Source organism: Aulonocara stuartgranti (genome assembly GCF_965226115.1).
Source record: "Aulonocara stuartgranti genome assembly, chromosome: 4".
Classification (NCBI taxonomy): Eukaryota; Metazoa; Chordata; class Actinopteri; order Cichliformes; family Cichlidae; genus Aulonocara; species Aulonocara stuartgranti.
In genome coordinates, this window is record NC_138942.1 from 19,036,694 (window position 1) to 19,049,487 (window position 12,794).

Consider the following 12,794-nt stretch of genomic DNA (forward strand, 5'->3'; position numbering starts at 1 on the left):
GCAGAGAGCTGGGACCAAAGTAACAAAGGTCACCATCAGTAACACACTACAACGGCAGGGAATCAAATCCCGCAGTGCCAGACGTGTTCCGCTGCTGAAGCCAGTGCATGTCCAGGCCCGTCTGAAGTTTGCCAGAGAGCACATGGATGATACAGCAGAGGATTGGAGAATGTCATGTGGTCAGATGAAACCAAAGTAGAACTTTTTGGTATAAACTCAACTCGTCGTGTTTGGAGGAAGAAGAATACTGAGTTGCATCCCAAGAACACCATACCTACTGTGAAGCATGGGGGTGGAAACATCATGCTATGGGGCTGTTTTTCTGCCAAGGGGACAGGACGACTGATCCGTGTTAAGGACAGAATGAATGGGGCCATGTATCGTGAGATTTTGAGCCAAAACCTCCTTCCATCAGTGAGAACTTTGAAGATGAAACGAGGCTGGGTCTTCCAACATGACAATGATCCAAAACACACCGCCCGGGCAACAAAGGAGTGGCTCCGTAAGAAGCATTTGAAAGTCCTGGAGTGGCCTAGCCAGTCTCCAGACCTCAACCCCATAGAAAATCTGTGGCGGGAGTTGAAAGTCCGTGTTGCTCGGCGACAGCCCCAAAACATCACTGCTCTCGAGAAGATCTGCATGGAGGAATGGGCCAAAATACCAGCTACTGTGTGTGCAAACCTGGTAAAGACCTATAGTAAACGTTTGACCTCTGTTATTGCCAACAAAGGTTATGTTACAAAGTATTGAGTTGTATTTTTGTTATTGACCAAATACTTATTTTCCACCCTGATTTACAGATAAATTCTTTACAAATCCTACCATGTGAATTCATGGATTTTTTTTTTCACATTCTGTCTCTCACAGTTGAAGTGTACCTCTGGTGCAAATTACTGACCTCTGTCATCATTTTAGGTGGGGGAACTTGCACAATCGGTGGCTGACTAAATACTTTTTTGCCCCACTGTATATATTAAAAATATACAGGAAGCTGCACCAATGATGCAACCTAAAGAGAGCAGTATTATTGAATGGTAGATGCAGTACACTGAGAGTATACTGTCTACTACACTACTACGCAAGAAAAGAGTAGAAGAGGCCAGGACACAGTGAAAGGACTATAACTCCTACCAACTTATTTCATTTCTTTGTTTTATGTTATATGTAAATTTGGCAGGTTATATTAAACACAGCCAGTGTTTCAAATAATTTGGAACTTGGAAACTAAACTATGTTCTGCTTTCTAAGTATATATCAAAGTTCTCACATTACAGTCTATTTAAGCTGTATTTTAATCATACAAATAACCAAAGGTGCAGAAAGGAGAGACACTATAACATAATTTGGTGGCAGCAGAATAACATTTACATAATTACATTTCCTGACAGCAGATGTTTTCCACTTGCGTCACCTTATTAACACATTTTCCACACGTACCACTATGCAATTTCCATGTAAATACAGCGAAAAGTCTGTGCACCGTTACATCACACAATAAACAGTTAAGAAGTGTGATATTTACTAAAAAGAGAGTCCTGTAATAATATTTATTGGGCCGTATGTTTGCTCTATCCATTCTCATGTACTGGATTAGAATCTGGATTGAGAATGTGCAGATGGATGGACAGAAGAAGAAGCTACTAATCAAAAAATATTAAATATGCTTCCTTGTCAGTTTACAATGTGCTTTTCGAACACACAACACAAGCAAAGGCGCATCTCCTCACTGGTGCTACACATCTGCTAGTTGTTATATCAAGTAAAAACAACCAGGCCGGTCAATAAAAACAACATTCACATTTCTCAGTACGAAATGATATAATTAATATTTACGCTGTTGTATAATTCACATAGCCCACTGTTATACTGCATAGACTGATGCCTGCTTAACCCGAATTAGTCAGCATAGCAATTACTAATAACAATTACATGCTTCTGGTTATTGCATGCACAAACTGTGCACCACTCCACTGTTAAAAGGTGATGCACAGACTATTGAGGCATATGCAGGCAGCTTTTCAGCTGCAGTGATTTTAATTTAATCCATCATTTCTGTAAATACTTTTGGCAAACGTAGCTAAATGTTAGCAACATTTTCTAGCTTCACAAGCTGTCTTTAAAAAAAACTGCTTGTGCCTTTATAAGAACAAGGTTGAGGTAAGTGTTGGATAAATATAATACTCGTATATGAGGACTTCTTGGGGCCATTTGTGTCAATTTTGTCTCAGTTCAATTCAATTCAATTTGAGCAAGCACATGGCAACAGTGGGAAGGAAAAACTCCCTTTTAACAGGAAGAAACCTCAGGCAGAACCAGAAAAAAAATAAAGAGTTACTTTCAGCTGGTCCCTTGTCACAAGTGGTTATGTCGCATGTTTGACTTGGCAGAGCTTTACACAGGATGCCTTTCCAGACGCAAACCAAGCTAGAACCTTTCACAGACCAAGCTAATGCATTTCTCACTACACTATGGAAGTATACACATCTAAATGTAAAAAATAAAAAGAGGCCAAAAGTATTTCACTGTTGTCGCGGTTCGAATTTTGAGGAAGAGACATACGACTGAAAGTCCATAGTGGGTCAACACAAATGATTTTATTAAAACACATTTATGTGGTGAAGATAGGGTCTGCAAAACATCAGGCTCCATCTCCCGCCTGACAATAGGTGGTTGTAATATTTATACTTATGATGACCAGTAACTCGCGTCACTAAAACAGAACAGTTCCTCTTTCAGTTCCTCCACCGCCTCCCAGATGCATCCTGTTATTACACTTTTCTAGACTTAAACAACACTTGCAATCAGTTTACCCAGACAGGCTATGTGTCTGTGTCGTTAATCTAAGTGCATGACCCCCCTCTACATCATCTGTTACCAGGCAAACTCCACAGCACAGGGCACACAGCCTTTATTTCCTTTCTTAAACAATCTTAGAAAATATATGTTAAATTGTATATATATAAGCAATCCTTCCAGCTTGAACTTTGCTCCACTGATCGGCCAGACATCGCGCTGCCCGTAGCTTCAAACCATTAATTAACTTAACCGAGCTTCAACCCTTTAATTATGCAATATGTGTATAACATGATTACAGTTGCACCTGCAATGAAAGATTATGTGCTTATACTAACACCTGAAATACAGACTTTAATATAACCTCACCAGTTTCAATAAATGTGTCAATGAAATGACAATAATGATAAATCATAAATGATACAACAGTAATAATAAGGATTATGAATAGTAACATAGATTATGAATGTAAAATAATATTTCATCTCGACACTGTGCAGCATAGCCTTGCAGGTCAGTGTATGCAGATAAGCAAATGCATCACTTAACACCCTTGACCGCATTCGGTGTGTTGCATGTGTGCATAGCAAAGTGTTGGTGGGCAAAAGTTGAAAAAGCTCAGAACTCATCAGTAAAACCTGTCACACACTCGATGAGACTCAAACTGCGAGGTAATTTAATGCTTCATTCCTTCAGCCCTTCACTGACAGCACCCATATACATGGACAAGACTCCAGACAGCACTGACACACATACACACACACACACACCCCAAATGTCTTTCAATTTATCTGTTTCAAACTGCTCTACACCCACAGATACACAATAACACATTCACACATGGCTTAGTTTTCTCACGCGCACATAGCCAGACACAAACATACACAAAGTCTCAGGCTGCCACCCGATCGATAATCCCATTATAGCTGAAAAGGCTCTTTTATTTGTTCTGATTGAGTTTAGGGGGAGGAAAAGGCATGGCTCATAATTAAAGCAGGATTTGCTAGATTGATGGTTAAATGGGATGAAAGCGGAATTTAAACAGACAATTGCTGTCGCACATGTGAAAACGGTATGATAAAATATCCCTTCCCCAAAGACAAAGGCTCAAATTTGCCGTCCATCCGACTTCGCGAGCTGCATATTTACTCCTTCTCAAAGTGGCAAAGGTGTAGGTGTGAGTACAACAGAGCGGGTGAGGGCCACACCTCTCTCAGTGAAAACGAGGACTTGAACAAGAGTCATTATGTTGTATTTGCCTCCAAATAGAGTTTATGCAAATGCTCTTGGCCACAGTCCATCATAAGAGCCGTGAAAAGCATGCAGAGCTTACACATTTGTTCACAAATATGTCTGCAGGTGTGAACATGCCAAATCCCTGTTTATTAGGATATTCTCACACTATGTAAACATGCAGAAAAATAAAGTGAATGCCCCAAACACATTATATAAGAACTAATTTGCTCATACAGGGCAACTCTTAGAAAAATATGGTATAGTGTGCCCTTGTGAATCTGCTCCCTTTGGCTTTAACAACACCTTCATTAGTGGCAATTACTGCCCATGTATTACTGTTTTACTGCCCATGGAGTAAACAATAAAAACAGTGAAAACAGACCAACAATATCAGTTAAAGTTAAAATACTTCATGGACTTTAATTGCTTTCATAGTCAACTTACTTGGCAAAGAATTATTGCATTGCAAGCACAAAAATTTGCACTGTGCTGTAAGATGAACAGTAGAAGCCGCAAATGTTAAATCTTTTGAATATGAATCACTTCACCGATGTATTCCTAAGTGGCAGGTTCCTTGTAATCATTAGATTAGACTTCAGACTGAACTCATTATTTTGGGCTAAAACTACGGCGAGAAATCAAATGTCATAATAATGTGAAGCTGCAATATCCTGCAAAGCCCTTCACCCTTGACTATGTCTTTAAAACTTCAATCACTAGCACCTCCAACCGAGAAGACTTTATCATGAAGTTCCCAAGTTTGACACATTTTTTTTGTTTTACAGAAATTTGATGTTTCTCAATATTAACACAAAGTTGAAAGGCTTCGGAATGTAAGAAAGTCAGCTACCATGTGGCCAAATAAGTTAGTCATCAAAAGCAAGGAAACAAAAAGGAAAATCACTGGTTGCACAATGTATTTGAACCTCAAAACATTTGATCCTCTTTGATATACAGCCTACAGACAAAAATGATATACCTGAACACACAGAAATAATATTCTTCTGTTCCCTTCAAAGTGAGTATTCCCTAGTTTAGCAGAAACTAGAAACTTCTGTAGGCATTTTGCATGAATTTCAAACAGTCTGTGATGCTGGTTTGGTGATAGTTTTCATCTATAATTCCTGTGTTTCTTCCAGAGATTTCCCCATTTAAAACCCTCCCACAAGCTGGCTTTCAAATCTGGTCTTTGTCTATGTCAATCCTTGGTGGGTTTGATAGTGTTTTTAGAAGAACTTTTAGTGGTGAAGCTATAAACAAATTATTTTTTTGGAGTCATAGTTCAGATGAATTTCTATCAACCTGAGGCTTCAAAAGCACAAAACACACACGTGTTCTATATTTTGTCAGCACATATAAACACATCTCTTTTAAAAATTGCCTTAAAAATCAAGCCAGTTCACTTTCTCCACAATATTAATGTGCCCATTATGAATTATAACCATGAGTGGCATTTCAGATGAGCACTGAGGATACAGGTCGTCAAACAAATCAGTGGGAAAACCAAAGAAGACAAAAGTCCTCTGTAACTGTAAAAAGCAACAATTTTAGGCATAATTTATTGGAGTATCTCACCTTTGTAGGTTTTCAAAAGGAATTAAATGTTCACTTCTGCAAATATGACAATTAAATGGTATGACGCTATATGGAAAAACCTGAAATGTTAATGATTTAGATCTTTGACTTGCAGGCATAAATCTTCCACAGTTTCACGGCAAGTAGGTCAGGAACTGAATTTGGCCTTGATATTTATGATTAGCACTTCCCCTTTAAATAGAGATTTGTATGCAAAAAGGGCACATTTCATCCTGCAAGCCAATTAGGTCGTTAAATATACAAGTAAGGCAGCAATGCTTGTCACTGTGTCCTGGGCAGCGCTATCAGTTATATTTTGCACCCACTATGGTTGATTTTTTTAAATCGAACACAAACAAATGTTTATTTATTTATTAATTTTAGGTGTGGCTTTCTTAAGATAAATATCCTCTTTTTTTACATTAAAATCTTAAGGGTTGTTTCTGGGTTTTCCTTTTTGTTTTAATCAATGAGCTCTTTTGCAATTTTTAAAAACATATCGGTAAATCTGCATTAAGGTAACACTAGGAATGATGTCTTTCTCAGATTAAACATTTTCAACTTTATTTGACTGATTCTAGATTGATTTGCAGATTTTTTGCAGTCCCTGCATACATCATTATTTTTTATTTAAGCGAGAAGTACCTGCTGCTGTGAATAAAGGGTTTCCTTGTGATGAGACAGGACTTCTAGCTCCAGCAGAGAGGCTTGAGCTCATAGTGACTGGTAGCGCATATAAAGGCACATATAAAGGCACTGCAGTCATGCTGAGAGCATGCGTATGCTGGAATCTATGTGGATGACACACAATCTTTGCTTGAAACCATGTCTGTCTTTGAGGAATAGGGGTCAACATTTGCAAATCCCACTGCACAAAAAAGGAATAAACTACCACTGTTTTTCTAGCAGCTATTGCTTTTCATTAATAATTCTTACAGGGTAGGTGACACTAGTATGCTGGTACTCAGAAAAAAGGGGTAACGTCTTTTGGGACACATTAGTACCATCCACCTCTTGAACAAATCTCTACTTCTGGGCCTCTAAGATATTAAAATTAGGGCCAAATAGATATTTAATGAGTGAACTGAATGTTCACTCATGAATGAAACCAAAACAAATATTGGTATGAAAAAGTCAAAATCATTATACTGCTAACAGCCAGATTTACTAAGTTGCCCCAATTACAATAATGTGCAAACGGTAATGGCAAGTTCTGCGCGTATCTACTAACAATGTGTTAATTCCTAAACAATAGTGACCAGCAAGCTATTTCTGCCTAAGGACACCTTGTGGGTATCAATGTGACACCTGTCTAACAGAATTGCAGCATTTGACGCACTGAGAGGAGAACAGGTTGGGGCATTGTCACATTAATTTGATTATGCAATTCCTGCCAGAGCACAGGGATGCCAAAGAAGTCCAATGTTGTTTGAGCTTGTAAGCCATACAGTCAGAACATGTTATTTAAAGCAATCACTTAATGGGGGACAATGAATGCAACATTTCCCCCAGTTACTAACCCTTTCCATGAGACTATACTTATATCACTGGACGTCTCTATTGCTAAAAGTGAAAACAAAAATTCAGAACAATCTTGTGCCCTCGAATACGAATTCCCAAGCAGAAAGCTAAAGAAGGTCGGACTTATACATTGAACCCGTTCAAGAAACGTTATCTTAAAATCCGCAGCTGCACTACGCCTTTTTACTGTGGAACTGGTGCTTATTTTAAATAATTAGAAAATTAGGAAAAAAACTAAACAGGCCTTTGTCTCCTTAAAAAGCCTTTTGGAAATACTTCAACATCAAGAAATGACGGTCTAACCAAAAACAAACACAAAGGTCATACTAAGAAAGTTAGAAGGAGAACAAAAGCCTCAAGGCATTCATTTTTAGCAGTGATTATGCAACTGGTGACAAACACTGTTGGGCTGGTAAAAAAAAGACCCAATAAAGACAGAGAACCTACTCTGTCTTATAATTTAATACTTACAGTATGTGGCCCACACACACATTATTGTTATGATCTGATTTTATCTTCCGTTGTTTTATGGATCCAAAGTCTCATTTTTATGTTAAACCCACTACATATGATGAGGCTGTAGCTCTAAGGGGAACTGGCAGGTTCACAACTGTAACTACAAACCTCCCCTTCTCTATCACAGTCAGGACAAATCACACAGCACTTTTCGTTTCACATAAAAGTTGAGGTCTTAAATCACTGTTGTATAAGGTAAGCATATCGCAGCTAATAACAACAGTCAAAACTTCACATAGCACATAATTCTAAAAGAGAGAGCTACGTTTCAGGTGTATTTCCTCACATCCTTGCTCCTGCATGGCCAATCAGTGTTTATGCAATAAGAGAAAGATAACATCCAATAACTACATCTCTGCTCGCCATGGTCAGTCTACATTATTCCATCACTTAGCTCTGATTAGTCGTAGGTCTATCCAAGGCACTTTACTCTGCATTCATTGGTAATGGCCGAAACTAAAACCTGATCTAAGGGGTTCAGACGCTCATCCATCTGCCATTGCCAAGCTATAAGGATTTTAAGCAGCGAAGAAAGGAAGAAAAAAGAAAGATCAATCCTAAACATCTGGCAGTCATTATGAGGAAGACTAAAGTCAAACTGAAGGACATTAATTGTGTTGAAATGCTCAGGTTTCAATTCTTTATTTTACAGATGCTTTGTGGGATGCAGTCTGTTAGCATCAGACAGTCACAAATAAAACAGAACTGAACGGCCTGTATTTACATATATCTTGTTATAAGGAAACACATCCCTCCTCTAATCCCCCGTTGCTCATGAGAAATAACATTTTGGCAAAAAAAGCCCAGAAAGTGTGACCATACACTGAAGCTGTTCCAGAAATGGTTGAAAGAACAAACACTGCATTTCTGGCTGATTTCCAGGAGCATACACTCAGCTCACTTTTTAACTACTTGAAGCTTAGAAGAAGGTACGCGACATCTACGCGCACACTTTGAGCAGAAATTGTCGCCTCTCATAATTACACATGTGAAAACATTGTTTGATTTGATTTTCTTTGGTTTGCTTCCAAAAACAAAAACTCAAATCTTTTAACAATGATGTATAACTGCTGTTTTCTTTTGTCTTTTCTTTTCTTTTCTTTTTGCGGCACTGTTGTCAGAAGCGCCGAGTCTCTTCCTGACAATAGTAATTAACTTAATGACATATGAGCACCATAAAATGGCGCGGATATGTCACTTCGTGAATAGAAAGGTGGTTGAACTGAGCGCCGTTACTCTGCATTACATCTGTCTCAAGAGTCTCAGGAATTTCACTAACATTAACACAGTCGGGAAGGGGTGATCGGAAAAGAAATAATTACAACAATTACTTCTTTGACTTTATCTGTGCCTGACATGTACATACACACAGTACACTCACGTATGCACATGCAGAATATAATAACTGTGGTAAGTGAAACACTGCCAACGTTAATTACAGTGTTGCCAGTAAAATAAGTGCAATAAAAGTGGAAAAAGATGGCATAATATATGCTTGTTAAGACACTAAAGAATGCTTTCGCCCTAATGCCAAGTTGTATGCCACACACAAACACACACACACGCACAGAAACACACAACTGGGCAGAAGCTTGTGACAGGTTGGTTTTATTTCTTAAGATTGCAGCATGTATGTAATTCACTATGTAGGCATATTTTCATATACATGTGACAAATGGTTTGAAAAATGAAAAGCAACGTCATCTTTATGATGTCTTTCTCTGCCTGAACACACTATGCTTAAGATAGATTTTTATCACCTACCTGTTTCCAGTATGTGTTGTCCACTCTTTAAGTGTTTATTTCAACACAAAGATGGAAAGCTCCTCTTCTTGATTTGCATTTATGAAGATCTTCTTACGCGCTTTGCTCTTCGTTCTGCGGATCCTCAGCAGTTCTGCCAGGATTTTTCTAGTGAAGACTCTTGACCTGGAGCTGCATTCAAAAGAAATACAAATAAAAAAACTGGGGTTAAACACGACTATCATCTCTAACAGCATTTTACAATAAAAAAAACCTCTTATTGCAAAATTCGTTACCTTTTTATAGCCATTTTTACATCACGCTCCTTAACAGGTGAATTAAAAGCAGAGTGCATTGCTGTTACTTCATTAAATTCATTGTGCACTGTCACTACTTCATTAATTTACTAATGATGTTTATTACAATTTATTCATTATGCTAAGTAAAGATGAATGCTGATATGAATCGCAATAAACTGCACAGGATTAAACAGATTGAAATGGCGTTATAAAGAAATATCTTCTGGTAAACTATATCCATCCTTAAAAAGAAAGATTGGAAAAATATACATAAACACTGGATCACTCAGCACTGATGGATTTTAAAATACATTTTAAAAGAAAGGGGTTGGCAACTATGATGATTAGACTTAATGTGAAACTCAAGTGAGACAGATAGAATAAGGTCATCTATCCATCCACCCATTTTCCACCATGTATCTGGGTGTGGTTTGTGATGTCAGCAGACCGCCCTCGACCTGATCACACTAGACCAAGGCTACGTCCACACGTACCCGGGTATTTTTGAAAACGCAGATTTTTCTATGCGTTTGCACCTTTCGTCCACACGTAAACTGCGTTTTTGGTCACTGAAAATGGAGATTTTTAAAAACTCCGGCCAGGGTGGATATTTTTGAAAACTCCATCTTTGCATTTAGGTGTGGACGAGAAAAACGCAGAAAACGCAGCCTCAAAGGTGTGCGCATTTTTTGACGTCACACTGTGCGCCACGTTATTGTTTCGGTGAAATGAATTTCTACAATACTGTTACTGTTAATTCTACTCTCTGCAGTGTTTAAATGCTTACATATAAACACACAGTTACTGTCCCTCCACACATACCACTCAGTTCTGCTTCTATGCCCCAGCTTTGTTTACTTTTTCCCACCGAGGCTTCTAGACTTCTGATTGGCCAACATTTCTGCACAGTTAGGAATATATATCGCCACCTGTTGCTTTGGCAAGTTCCTAGCAGCGTTTTCCTTCATTTCTGCCTTTACGTGTGGATGGGATTAATTTTTAAAACGAAAACGGAAAATCTCCGTTTTCAAAAATACCCGTGTACGTGTGGACGTAGCCCAAGACAGTGTGTCCTGGGTTTGCCCCGGGCCTCCTCCCATCATGATATGCCGAAAGCACATCACCATTTATAGAAAGTTCATCCACGATCTTATTCTTTTAGTCACTACCCAAACCTGAGGTGGGTGTCCAAGGTGAGGGTAGGAATGCAGACTGACCAGTAAACAAACATCTTCACTTTTATGCTGCACTTTCTATTCACCACAACATATCTCTCAATTTCACTTCTCACTCTGCCCTTACTTGTGAACAAGTTGCATAAACTCCTAAATTTGCAGCAGTAGGGCCCCCATTTTCCAGCTGAAAACCATTTCCTCAGACTTGGAGAGGATAATTCTCATCCCAGTTGATTCACACTAGGTGGAAAAATGAAGCCAACAGAATCACATCTACACATAGCAGAGATGTGTACCTGCTACCCTTGTACATGTACTTGGGCAAACTCCCAAACTCCCTCAAATATCCTTGAGATGATAAAGAACTGGTCCAGTGTTCCACAACCCTCAGGTTTCACTGTTATTGTCCAAGTGCATATAGATGTCCCCTGGCAGGACAATGGCAAGAAGGTGTGGCTGTGTGGTGCTCATTTCGTTGCATAGACTCAAACAACATACAGGACCAGTTCCCAAATCCAAAGGCACATGGGAAAAAAAAATTAAAATTCTGATCGTCCAGGGAAATCCCCAACATACAGAAACAGAGCTAGGGGCAATCCCAGATTGCAGTAGAGTCCAGCCTCTTTCTAGGAGACTTGTTCCAGAACATAAGCCATGTGTTGAAGTGAGCCAGACTATATCTAGCCAGAGAGGTGGCATTCCATATAGCAGGAGCCAGTTTTTACATCCAAGGATTGGAACGCCAGACAGTTGCTCATTTCACATTGCTCAAACCCCTATGACATATGGTGGGCCCATTGGAAGACTATGCACTGCTGAGCACGGCTAAGTCCTAGGCGTCAAGTGCCTGCTCTCAAGCCCCTACCCCAGGTATGAGTCAAGGGTGTGAGCCCTGTTAACCCTGGTAACTTAGTCCCCTAGTCTTGCCGTCTTAGTCTGGCTCTTCACTCATGATAAGTTTGCCTTGGGAGATCTTCCCAGGGGCAAAATGTCATGAACAAAATAGTAGCTCCTGGGATCACTCAAGCACACAAACCCTTCCATCATGAGGCTATGGAAAAAGTCAAAAGGAAAATGTCACTACTCTATCGCACTCTCATTCTTTCACTATTTGTCTTCCTCTCCCTCTTTCTCTCCTATTGACCTTTGCTTACTATTTCAGCTGCTGTGGTTTACTCTAATTAGCATCACCAGGGCAGACAACTGGAGTGACAATAATGATGGCAATAATAGCTGATGGCTACAAGGTGGCAGATGGCTCCATCTGTAAGTATTACTATATATATATAATGAGATGCTACCTATCTTCTGTTTCAATCACAGTGCAGGACACCTGTCACAACATACCTCCAGTCATCAATACACAACACCTATCTATGAACAATTTGTGCAAATAACTGTCAGAGAAACTGACATACTTCTTTTCCTCTCTCCGAGGCCTCTCTCTTTGCTTCTGTGCCTTTCTTTATCTCTCTCTCCTTCACTCTCTCTCTCTCTCCCTTCGGCACTGTCACCCTTTCCCTGACAAACACAAGCACAGACATCCACACAGACAGTCTAAATCAGTTAGGGAGAGTCTGTGCTAGCTGCCCCACAGTGAGCAGAGCAGGGCATCTCATTTTTAGCAATAATACTCGACTGATCCTGTTTCTCCGTTTCAACTTGAATGGAGAAATATCACCAGATTAGACATGAACATTACTGGGCACAGTAAGTAGGGATGGGCATGAGATAAGGCAGGAGCTCATGCCTCATGAAAATGCATGCATGCTGAGGACAACACATCCTATTAGCTCTCACTCTGCACATGATATACTTGCAAGGGGCATGAGTGCAGTCACAGAGCAACAAACACATAAACACACGGACAACATTTTGACTTTAACAACTGGTGCAAATTTCTGAAGAGCAAGTCAGGAATGATTGAGGACAGAAA

The 12,794-nt window shown here is 39.4% G+C and overlaps 1 protein-coding gene across 2 annotated transcripts in view; it reads right to left on the reverse strand.

Moving 5' to 3' along the window:
- The window catches only part of elfn2b (extracellular leucine-rich repeat and fibronectin type III domain containing 2b), an 84,253-nt gene that overhangs the window by 51,838 nt on the left and 19,621 nt on the right, over nucleotides 1–12,794 (reverse strand). The window contains exon 2 of one of the 2 annotated variants that reach the window (XM_082530676.1): nucleotides 9,406–9,576. The exons of the other annotated variant lie outside the window; for it this stretch is intronic. The gene's annotated coding sequence lies outside the window, so the exon portion shown is untranslated. The remainder of the gene's footprint in view (nucleotides 1–9,405; nucleotides 9,577–12,794) is intronic. 2 annotated transcript variants of the gene reach the window in all.